At 48.1% G+C, this 12,469-nt stretch overlaps 1 protein-coding gene across 1 annotated transcript in view; it reads right to left on the bottom strand.

Moving 5' to 3' along the window:
• The window catches only part of LOC143770159 (beta-2-glycoprotein 1-like), a 129,534-nt gene extending 117,733 nt beyond the window's left edge, over nt 1-11,801 (bottom strand). The window contains exon 1 of the mRNA XM_077259492.1: nt 11,459-11,801. The gene's annotated coding sequence lies outside the window, so the exon portion shown is untranslated. The remainder of the gene's footprint in view (nt 1-11,458) is intronic.
• Between the last annotated feature and the right edge of the window lie 668 nt (nt 11,802-12,469).

The raw sequence follows: 12,469 nt of genomic DNA, 5'->3' as shown, positions 1-12,469 counted from the left end.
TGGATGACAAGGTATTGACAGAGAAAATCACGCCAGGGTCAAGAGACAGAATGATAATTCTGGAATTTTGAAAAAGATGACCCCAAATGGAGATACCTAAAAAAATGGAAAAGAGTTCCAAGACCATCAGATTGTTGGTAACACCAGAAGAGACCCATGCGAGGGGCCATTCCTGAGCTGTCCAATGAGAGGAAAATAAAAGGCCACAGCCCGTAGAGGCATGAACTGAGAACACTAATGGTAAAGTACCGTATTTTCCGGCGTATAAGACGACTGGGCGTATAAGACGACCCCCCAACTTTACCAGTTAAAAAATAAAATCTTCTTAAAAGTCGGGGGTCTTCTTATACACCCTATGTCGTCTTATAGGGCCGGTGAATATGTGCCTTTTGGGGGGGGGGGAGTGATCCTGATGAGGACGAGGGGGCGTCTCACAGGAAAGTGAGTATCCCCCATTACCTTATCATAGCGCTGCAGCGTGGGGTCTCTGTGCTGGGAGCGGCGGCTGCTGTGCTGTGCTGTGCTGTGGCGGCTCCTCTTCTGCAGTGTGGGGCCTCTGGTGCTGTGGGGCGGTGGCGGCGGCGTATCTTCATACAGTCGGGGCTCCTCCGGCATCTCAAAGACTGGAAGCCCCGCCGGCAACTCCATGGGTACAATGCGGTCAGGTGGCCTCCGGGAAAATGGCCGCTGCTCAGATTCAGATCTCGTCCCGAGATCTCGGGAGACGAGATCTGAATCTGAGCAGTGGCCATTTTCCCGGAGGCAGCTCAATAGGTGCGATGCGGTGGCCCGGCCGCTGGGGGCTGCGCATGCTCAGATTCAGATCTCAACGAGATCTGAATCTAAGCAGCGGCCATTTTCCCGGAGGCCAGCGCATTGTACCGATGGAGTTGCCGGCGGGGCTTCCAGGCTGAGATGCCGGAGGAGCCCCGACTGCATGAAGATACGCCGCCGCCGCCGCCACCGCCCCACAGGCCCCACACTGCAGAAGAGGAGCCGCCACAGCACAGCAGCCGCCGCCGCTCCCAGCACAGAGACCCCACGCTGCAGCGCTATGATAAGGTAATGGGGGATACTCACTTTTCTGTGAGACGCCCCCTCGTCGTCATCAGGATCACTCCCCCCCCCACCCACCATATACACCCGGCGTACAAGGCGATTCCCGGCGTACAAGACGACCCCCGACTTTTAAGAAGATTTTCAGGGGTTAAAAAGTCGTCTTGTACGCCGGAAAATACGGTATCTGCAGAAGTGAAGGGCGTCTGCCAGCAAGATATACCATTATAATCCGAAAGGAAAGACAGCCAGACCCTGGCGTCTTCCTTTAAAGCCGAGACGATTCTCACATGAGAATTAGGAGCAGAAATACCGCTTGTGGCGTCATAAAGGCGACGGGAAAATGCTCTACCAATTGGAATGATTCTGCTGGCAAAATTCAAAAGGCCCAATAAAGATTGTAAATCTTTAAGTGTAGATTTTGGTTTGGAAATAAATTTAATTAAAGCAGAACGCAGTTTGGTGATTTTATCTACCGGGAGTCTACATTCCATAGTAGAGGAGTCAAGGATTATACCTAAAAATTCAATTGCTGTGGAAGGCAAAACAGTCTTTTCTTGAGCAAGAGGAACACCAAAATGACTACATAAATCAACAAAAGAATTCAAAGTCTTGAGACAGTCGGGGGAAGAAGGGGGGCCAACAAAAAGAAAGTCGTCCAAATAGTGTAAAATGCCCGCCCCAGGAGAATTTGTTTCCAACACCCAATGTAAAAAAGAAGAAAAACTCTCAAAGTAAAAACAAGACAAAGAAAAACCCATCAGAAGACATTTGTCAAAGAAAAAACAATCCTGGAAATGAAAGCCTAAGGAGGAAAAACCGTCAGGATGAACAGGAAGAAGCCGGAAGGCAGATTTAATATCAGCTTTAGACAATAATGCATCCTGACCAAAATGACGCAAAATGTCAATTGCTTTGTCAAAAGAAGAGTATGACACAGAACAGGATGAACCGTCAACTTCGTCATTTAAAGAGGAACCCGCAGGAAAGGATAAATGGTGAATAAGCCGAAAAGAACCAGGATCTCTTTTCGGTACGACACCTAGTGGAGAAATTCTAAAATTGACAAATGGTGGGGAAGAAAAAGGACCTGCTACCCTCCCGAGATCCAACTCAGTCTTGATTTTTTCCATGACAACATCAGGATATAGATCCACTGAACGTAAATTTTCAACAATGTGACAACCAGCCCCTTGGAAAGGGGGAACAAAAAAACCAAAAGAAAAACCTCTAAAAAGCAGATTACTGCTCACTCGGTCTGGGTATTGACTTAGCCATGAAACCATGTTTTCCACTTTCACTGGCGTCCGTGCTCTTTCCATTAGATTCTTTAGACACGGATGCAGCTGACTGCTTCTTGAAGCATTTAAACGCGGGGTGTGTGTTCCCACAAAAGGAACACTCATGGCGAAAACGACAATTGGAGCTCCATTTACAATTAGATTCATTGAAAGCAAAACAGAAGCCCTTCCTAGTGACAGGAGCAGAAGAGGATCTGGATGAAAAATGCCTCTGGGGGAGCATCAAATTTAACCATAAGCCCACGTCCTTACTACCCCAGCGAACTTCAGGGTGAACCGCCAGCTTCTGGCGGAAGGCCTCATCGTAATGAAGCCAAGCCACTCCGCCGAAATTGCGATAAGCTTCTAAAATAATATCTATATGTTGGAACAATTGACTACATAAGTTAGGTGACTTCTCTCCAAGGACAGCCGAGTAAATAGCAAAAGCCTGAAGCCAATTGTTGAAAGACTTAAAAGCACGTTTAGTATCTTCCGAATCAGGCTTGTCATCTTTCTTATCTAACCTACTCGGCTGCTCTCTACGAGGAAGTAAAGAGAATAGGTCCACATAATGGTTATTCCAAATAAGTTCCTTGGTGGAGGGGCTCAAGTGAAATCCTAACGGGGATAGCTCGCATGTTAACGCTTCCTTAAAAACATTCTTAGGGACAGAAGCGGTTAAATCTATAGGAGGGGTAGAGTGGGGACTAGTAATTAGAGAGCCGCCTAAGGCTTCAGAAAGGGCACTCTGAACCATGCGTTTAATATCACAATTAAGTAAAGACAATTGAGGATCCATAATCTCACCCCTTCCAGCGTTCCTGTTATCTGATGGCGTCTCCGTTGCGCAGCCTGCGCTCGAGCCCTCCAAATTAGGCGAGCGCAACTGCGTGGATAAGGCAGGCACGAATTCCGGGTCCCGGGTAGGCACTGACAAGATCCTAGAAGCAGCTGGGAAGGTGAAGTCCGCAGCCGCCGAGTGAGGGGAACCGGTATTCGAAATTGGCGCTCTCACCGCCCGACTCTTCCGGCCGCGACTGCTTCCGGCTTTGCTGGCGGTGCCTGATGACGAAGGCGGTGAATCCTCGCGACATCGCCGAGTATCGCGGGACGGACTCCGGGATCTTCTTGATGGAGGGAGGCGGGACTTCCTGCTGCTCTCCAGCGGAGGATGCCTGGGTGCAGGAGATGCCGGTGATGGGGAGTACGCTGCTCTGGGTTTCCTTTTCCTGGCGCTGCCGCGGTGGTTCAGCGGAGACAAAGGAGGCGAAGGTATGGGCCGCAGTGCAGAGCTGGGATTCGGTCGTTCAGGTACGACCTCCGGAGCCGTAGTAACAGGCTTTGAAGTGAGGCAGGACATAAGCCAAGCAGCACCATCGTCCTCAGCTGCCCTCGCAAGAACCCTTTTGGAGTAGATTATCCATAAAGACGTGAGGTCTTCTTTTCTTGAATGTCACCTCACAATGCCTGAAACTCGCCAGTACCTGACCATAAATATTCCGGCGACCGTACGGCAACGCACTGACAGCCAATTGTCAGCCGCTAAATGACCGCCAAAACGGCTGATTGGAGCCGGATTTACCAATAAAAAACTTAATATAAATAACATAAAAATACCATTCTGGCTAGTAACCTGAGTTAACCAATCAGCTTTAGAGGCTGTGTGGCCATGTGACCCCCCCTATATTCCCTACGTAAAGTAGGGGGGGGGCTTCCATTATTGGGTGTGTATGAACAGACCTGAAAGGGAGCATGCTAAAGCAAGCAATCTACAGTGGCGGCAGTTATTATCATAGTAGGCAAGTTGTTGGGGCACCTATGCAAGAAGATTTAAAGCATGTCTCGGTGTTAGCCTGACCTGGAGATCAGCAGTAAAAGAATACAGGAACAGCCAGGGGCACATCTGTAGGTTGGTAGTTAGTGAGAACTCTCTTACACTGCCAACAGAGTGCAGTTAGGGTGCACAGTCGGTAAAGTGCAACACACTGACTCGTGTGTCTCTGTATCAGAAGATGGAGGCCTCCAGCGTAACCTGTTATGCATTTGTAACTGTCATTGCTCGGCTTCATGGCTTGATCCAGTGACCTCTGGCTGGTGGTTTGTTTCTGTCTCTATTGGACCACAGCTTGTTTTGCTCTCAGTCCAACTGCTGACAATACTCTTGTCTTTGCTTTACTGTGCTGCTTCTATGCAGGTGTTTCCATTTTCTTGTTTGGTTTGTCCTATAACATCTTGGGAGGGACTATTTATACTCACCTTGAGCTGGCACTCTTTGCTGGCTATATTTGTCACGACTCAGCTGTCTGGTGACCTGTGACCAAGGGCTCCTTCCATGTCTCTACAATAGGAGGCGCCCTAGCTCACCCTATTCCCTGGGAAACTTCTGAATGTGAATATGCCGGGGCCACCAAATTGTCTTATCTCCTTAAACCGCCCTCTGTCTGTTCCCTTCACCCACCCACGGAAGAAGGGAGCTGCCATGCACCACAGTACAAAAACCAGACGAACAAGGCAACACGAACAAGTGCAATTGAAAATACCAGGCATACAAAACTTCACTCACATATAACAGAGGAATAAACTGGGGAGTGGAGGATGAAGAAAAACCAAAGTATGGGGAGGGAAGGGAATTATCACACTTATGAACCCAAGCAACAGTCACAGATAAATCTACTAAACTCCTTCACAAATAACCACCAAGCAACAATCCTCCCAGCCATGCAGCATAAGCTATCTCTGACGACGTGTTTCAGTCAGGACTCAGATTATATAGGGATGGTTAACTCCCAGAGCTCCCAACATGGCCGATTAACCCCTGTACTGCCAAAAGAAATTTACACCATTTAAAAAGAAGGAGAAGTGTTTCTATCAGCACAGGAGTAGAACGCTGCAGTCTTCTGATTCCTCTCTGTAGCGGTAACCCCGTGACAATATTCCAAGATTGATGATGTTTTGAGTTCCAGCTTTTCAACTAGGTATTACCGTCCTGACTAATCTCTGTTGCTTTTCCTATGGTTTGCGTGTCTTCCATCCTACTACCCTTTCCTTTCGTTTACGTGAGAGGTTTTCCATGTATTCCTTTTGATGTTTGGTTCTTATTATTTTCTTCTGTCTTTCCTGTGTGGCTGCGTGAACACATCCTTAGCCCTGTCTCTAACTCTGTGCTTGTGTACACTACTTTCTGTTGTTGTTTTGGAGTACACACTGTGTGTAGTTTAGGGTGCAGTTAAAGACACTCATGGTCAGGGTTGTCACTAGGAATTTAGGGGCCCCACACTAGCAAAATTTTCGTGGCCCCTTGAGACTTCACCCAGGTTCCATCCTAGCCCCACCTTGCCCCACCTCCACCCCTCGAACTGTCCCCAGTCCCACCACTCTCTCTTGGAAAAACTCCACTTCTCACAAATCCCACATAACAATTCCCATCACCAGATCACACATGTAGCCGGCAGCTCTTGTTTTGGCCAAAAGATTTTTTTAAATCTGCCACCACAGCAAGGTAGATTCTTTGGGCCGGGCCCTACTCTACTCTAACCTATTAAGCATTTGTTAAAATATGCAATACAATTTAGGTATATTTTTATTTATTTTTTCAATTTTTAAATTGACCAATAATATCACACACAAGGGACAAATACTACTGTACCATGTCCAGACCACATATTACCACCAAATGGTGACAAATAATACCACATACAAGGAACAAAAGCAACACAACATGACCAGACCACATATTACCACCACACAGTGACGAATAATAGCACATACAAGGAACAAATACCACTACACCATGGCCTAACAACATTTTACCTCCAGATAGTGACTGGATACTACAATACTGATCATTAATAAAAAAACACAATACTATCACCATAAGTGTCATTATACACAGGAGATCTGTATTTAGTATGCAGTGTCTGTGTACAGGTAATATGGGGATCACCAGTGACATTATACACAGGAGCTCTGTATATACTGTCAGTGTACAGTTAATACAGTGATCACCAGTGATAATATACACAGGAGCTCTGTATATAGTGTCAGTGTAGATTGTAAGCTTGCGAGCAGGGACCTCACTCCTAATGTCACTGTTTAAATTGTCTTAACCTGTATTGAATTTATTGTTTGTACATGTCCCCGCTTAATTGTAAAGTGCTGCGGAATATGTTGGCGCTATATAAATAAAAATTATTATTATTATTATTATTATAATAATACAGTGATCATTGGTGACATTGTACACAGGACATCTGTATATAGTATACAGTGTATAGTGCCAGTGCACAGGTAACATACTGACTCACCAGTGATGTCTCTAGGTGAAGTCCTTCATCTTGGCTTTTCATCTTCATCCAGCACAGACAGCCATCACTTCTTCCAGCCAGGGCTCGTCTTTGCATGTAATAACACAGTTATCTAGAGATTCGCTTGCAGAACACATTACTTAATTTTTTTCCCAACTTCTACACTACACCAGATGAAGAAAAAAATGTGACATAGTGTCGCTCTGCACAGTAACAGGACCGTCCCCCCATTTAAAACAGTATTCTCAAAAAATAAAATAAATACATCACTGCATTAATAATATCCCTTAATTAGCCACTATGGTAATAATATCCACCATCGTGGCCCTGTGTATCTCATTCCTGCCTCTAGCCATATGTTCTCCCATCCTGCCTTCATGAGTATCCATTCTGCCCCATATGATCTCCCCATCCTGCCCCACCTGTTTCTATCCTGCTCCATCTGTCCCATGATCCTGCCCCATCTGTCCCATGATCCTACCCTATGATCCTGCCCCATCTGTCTCCATCGTATCCATCCTGCCCCATGATCCTGCACAATGTGTCTCTATCCTGCACCAGGATCTGCCCCATCTGTCTTCATCCCGCCCCATGACCCTGCCCCATCAGTCTCCATCCTGCCCCATGACACGGTTCCATCTGTCTCAATCCTGCCCCATATTTCTGCCCCATCTGTCTCCATCCTTCCCCATACTTCTGCCCCATTTGTATCTATCCTGTCCCCCATGTCTCCCATCCTGCCTGTGTCTCCATTCTGCCCCATGTCTCCATTCTGCACCATGTGTACATCCTGCCCCGTTTCTCCCATCCTGCGCCCATAGCTCCCATCCTGCCCCGTGTCTCCCATCCTGCCCGGTGTCTCCATTCTGCCCTGTGTCTCCATTCTGCCCTGTGTCTCCATTCTGCCCTGTGTCTCCATTCTGCCCCGTGTCTCCATTCTGCCCCGTGTCTCCATTCTTCGCCATGTTTCCATTTTGCACCATGTGTTTATATCCTGCACCCCCTGTTTCCCATCCTGCCCCTGTATCTCCTATCCTGCCCTGTGTCTCCATTCTGCCCCATGTCTCCATTCTTCGCCATGTTTCCATTTTGCACCATGTGTTTATATCCTGCACCCCCTGTCTCCCATCCTGCCCCTGCATCTCCTATCCTGCCCTGTGTCTCCATTCTGCCCCATGTCTCCATTCTTCGCCATGTTTCCATTTTGCACCATGTGTTTATATCCTGCACCCCCTGTCTCCCATCCTGCCCCTGCATCTCCTATCCTGCCCCGTGTCTCCCATCCTGCCCCATGTCGTCATTCTGCCCCGGGCTTGCAGCTTTCAATAAAAATAAAAACAAAAACTTTCTTCTTACCAGGCCGCACCTCAGAGGCGATGTTCCATCCAGGCATTTTAAGCACGGACTCGCGAATGACAATGACGTAATTCGCCGGCAACGTGCGTGCTGACATCAGCTGCCAACCTCCGATTGACTGGCTGCTTTTAACTATTACCGTGCGGTCTCCCACAGCAATAGAGTTTAACTGAACCTGCGTCTCAGACGCAGGTTATTTTTGTACTGGCAGAATCCTGCTGCTGGGGCCCGATGAGCAGAAGAGACGGGGCCTGATGCGGGCCCCCTTTGCTCATCGGTCACCATAGGTCAGTCAGGGCAGTAATGCTCTGATGGCAGCCCTGCTCATGGCCAGCCGATGTTGAGTAGGGACGCCAGGGCCGGCTCCAGGTTTTTGAGGGCCCCGGGCGAAAGAGTCTCAGTGGGCCCCCCCTTTAACACATACCACGATTCATGATGCACAGATACAGCAGCAAAATATAGGTATAGTCCAATGCCAGATTTCACTTCTTACATGAGTGATAGCTATTGTAAATTCTACAATACCACACAGCAGAGGGGCTTTATATAAGTCATCCCCTTATATGCCAATTATGCGAGAGCGATGCGCGAGCCTTGCATTGCCTCACCCAAATCGTCCGTTTTTCTATGCAGCTGCACACTCCTGTCCAAAGAACGGGCGGCTGTGCAGGGTGAAGTGATGCGAGGTTCTTGCAAGTATATACACTACTATATATAGTAGTATAATTCAGCGCCATAGCGGTATAATGCACCCCCATAGTGTATAATATGCCCCATAGCGCGGCTTTACAAAAAAAAATCCAAGTGTCCTCCACTCGATGCATCTGAGGCCCAGACCTTCGCTCCGGCGTATGACAGTGATGTCATATGCCGGCTAAGGGCCTCCTGATGTCAGCTGCTGGCCTGTGATTGGCTGGCAGATGTTAACTGTTGCCGTGCAGTAGCAATCTCCCACACAGGAACAAATTTTAACTGCCTGTGCGTCTGAGGACACCCGATCAGATGCTGAGGTGGCAGAAGCCTTTAGGCTATGTGCACACTTTGCGGATTCCACTGCGGATCCGCAGCGGATTTGACCGCTGTGGGTCCGCAGCAGTTTCCCATGAGTTTACAGTGCAATGTAAACCTATGGGAAATGAAAACCGCTGTGCACATGCTGCGGAAAAAAACGCGCGGAAACGCAGCGGATTACATTCCGCAGCATTTCACTTCTTTGTGCGGATTCCGCTGCGGGTTTCCACCTGCTCCAATAGGAAACTGCAGGTGAAAACCCGCAGAGGAAACCGCACTAAAAACCGCGATAAATCCGCAGTGAAAAACCGCAGCGGTTTTGCACTGTGGATTTAGCAAATCTGCCTGCGGAAAAATCCTCAGCAGAGTCCGCAAAGTGTGCACATAGCCTTAGCTGGGGCCCGCTGAGCAGAGGAGAGGGGGCCCATCTGCTCATCGGGCCCCATCCAGTAAGGGCAGTAATGCCCTGATGGCGGCCCTGCTTAGGTCAGTGGGTTTGGGAAGAAGGATACTTATATTATAAAGTTTTCGGGAATATTAGGAATAATTAAAATATATAAAATAATTGTCCAGCTGAAAAAAGTGTAAGGCCGGGGTCCCACAAGTGATGATTCTCTCATGTGAGAGAATCGGCTCAATTATGCCACTGACACTCGGATCAAACTCTCATCCGAGTGTCATCTGATTCTCTTGAATGAGATAATGAGAGCATATTGAGAAGACAAGGACACTTAATTTCTACATCTTCTCTACTGTCTGAGGCCGTGGATGTCAGACTGCACTCAGATGACGGCTGAGTGCAGCCTGAAGTTTCACATGCATCCATAGATTTCAATGGGTCCGTGTAATCCGAATTCCAGAGCCACTCGAAGCGTGCTGCAGATTTTTCCACAGACGATTTTTCCACACGTCCTCAGCTGTGTTATACGCTCGTGTGAGCGAAGACTAAGACCCTTTATTCCCTCTGCAGATCTTCTCTCATTAGCCTCTCATGCTAAGTCCGGCCTCAATTACTTTTCTATAGTACTGTGGAATTTGTGGCATACTTTTACCATATACTGTGTTTGTATCTATCTATCTATCTATCTATCTATATCTATATGTCTATCTATATATATACACTCACCGGCCACTTTATTAGGTACACCATGCTAGTAACGGGTTGGACCCCCTTTTGCCTTCAGAACTGCCTCAATTCTTCGTGGCATAGATTCAACAAGGTGCTGGAAGCATTCCTCAGAGATTTTGGTCCATATTGACATGATGGCATCACACAGTTGCGGCAGATTTGTCGGCTGCACATCCCAAACATGCTCCATACAAGGCAGGATGGATCCATGCTTTCATGTTGTTTACGCCAAATTCTGACCCTACCATCCGAATGTCGCAGCAGAAATCGAGACTCATCAGACCAAGCAACGTTTTTCCAATCTTCTACTGTCCAATTTCGATGAGCTTGTACAAATTGTAGCCTCAGTTTCCTGTTCTTAGCTGAAAGGAGTGGTACCCGGTGTGGTCTTCTGCTGCTGTAGCCCATCTGCCTCAAAGTTCGACGCACTGTGCGTTCAGAGATGCTGTTAGGCCTACCTTGGTTGTAACGGGTGGCGATTTGAGTCACTGTTGCCTTTCTATCAGCTCGAACCAGTCAGCCCATTCTCCTCTGACATCAACAAGGCATTTCCGCCCACAGAACTGCCGCTCACTGGATTTTTTTTCTTTTTCGGACCATTCTCTGTAAACCCTAGAGATGGTTGTGCGTGAAAATCCCAGTAGATCAGCAGTTTCTGAAATACTCAGACCAGCCCTTCTGGCACCAACAACCATGCCACGTTCAAAGGCACTCAAATCACCTTTCTTCCCCATACTGATGCTCGGTTTGAACTGCAGGAGATTGTCTTGACCATGTCTACATGCCTAAATGCACTGAGTTGCCGCCATGTGATTGGCTGATTAGAAATTAAGTGTTAACAAGAAGTTGGACAGGTGTACCTAATAAAGTGGCCAGTGAGTGTATGTCTATCTATATATATATATTTATACAGTGTGTGGTCATGTTACATAACATCTCTAGAAGAGGAGCCTGTTCGGTGGCTATAAATCCTGACGAGCCCCCTCCAGAGAACAGAGAAGGATAAGGCTTCTGTGCCTCACATCTGCCCCCTGACAGGACACCACAGCTCCATTCTGAAGACTGAAGTTTGGAGAAGTGCAGGGAATTTTGAGAGGGGGTTGCTGTGTCCTGTCAGGGGGCAGGTTATGCTTCTCTGCAGGAGGTGAAGGTGCATGATAGACGGGTCAGACTCAGGACATACTGTGGCAGCTGCTGTGCTGATTAACGCTGTCAATGAGCACAGTAGCCAACTCACTGATGATGGTCGGCTGCAGGGACTAGAGCCTGTCAGGACACCGTCCATAAACTTAAACAACACAGGCTCAGACAACACTCACCGGGGGAGGGGGGCTGCTCCGTGACTCACTCCTGACTGTACTGTGTGACGGGACGGGAGCACAGCACACTGGAACTGCACTAAGCCCGCTCAGCCGGGATTGGATGCTGGAAAGTCCCGCCCTCCTGTTGCTCAGCACTGGCTGCCTCTCCCAGCTGTCTGTCACAATGCTGACTCCTGCTTCCTCCGCACACACACCGCTCTGGTTTGTAAATATTCTGACCGCGGGCCCCTCCAGCTCCTGGGTCCCTTACACCAGTGTGTGTGCGCTGTATCCCAGACAGCGTGAGTGGGCCCCCCCGTCTCCCCAGGGCCCCGGCACTTGCCCAGGTACGCCAGGTGCTAACGCCGGCCCTGAGGGACGCCATTACATAATCTTAGGGTGCCAACCTCCGTGGTCAGGTAGGGATGAATCAGGGTCAGGTTACGGATTGCCTAGTCTGAATAGGACCCTGTGGTGTGCTCATTTATCACCTCCCCCGGTTTGTACATTTCCTGTGTGAGTGTGCTTTAACAATCATAACATTAATAGTGAGAGGTGAGCGTGCTCTCCGAGCAGTGCCAAATATCGCAGGATACTTGAGTGCTCGCCTCCCTCAATGATTTCAATCTCAGCGGCGCAGCGCTGAAGCCGGGAATTCCCTTGCTGGGAGTCCAGGGACTCTCTCTCACTCTCTTTCTTTCTCATTATTTGTCTCTGTCTCCCAGAAAAATACGTGACTGTGCCTCTGTATTGCGCAGAAAAAAGTCAAGCATTGTTCCTGCTACCCTTTCTGTATAGAGTATGTTCCAAGCTCAGTAAGCAAGACTTTCATTTTGCAAAACCGTCTGCTTTCTTTGTTAAGGTAAAGGGGTCCAGTGCCACAAAAATTGTGCCAGAACGTATCCTGAAGTTGTCAGTAAAAGTACCGCAACCATATGCACACACCCAAGGACCCCTATATAAGGTGTTTATAGGCGCGGCAAAAGATGTCGGCAAAATTCCCTCTTTACATTCTGGGACTAGTCATGA

This window comes from Ranitomeya variabilis, chromosome 4, assembly GCF_051348905.1.
Source record: "Ranitomeya variabilis isolate aRanVar5 chromosome 4, aRanVar5.hap1, whole genome shotgun sequence".
Taxonomy (NCBI): domain Eukaryota; kingdom Metazoa; phylum Chordata; class Amphibia; order Anura; family Dendrobatidae; genus Ranitomeya; species Ranitomeya variabilis.
Note: the sequence above shows the minus strand (reverse complement) of the source record. Positions and strands in the feature narration are given on the sequence as shown.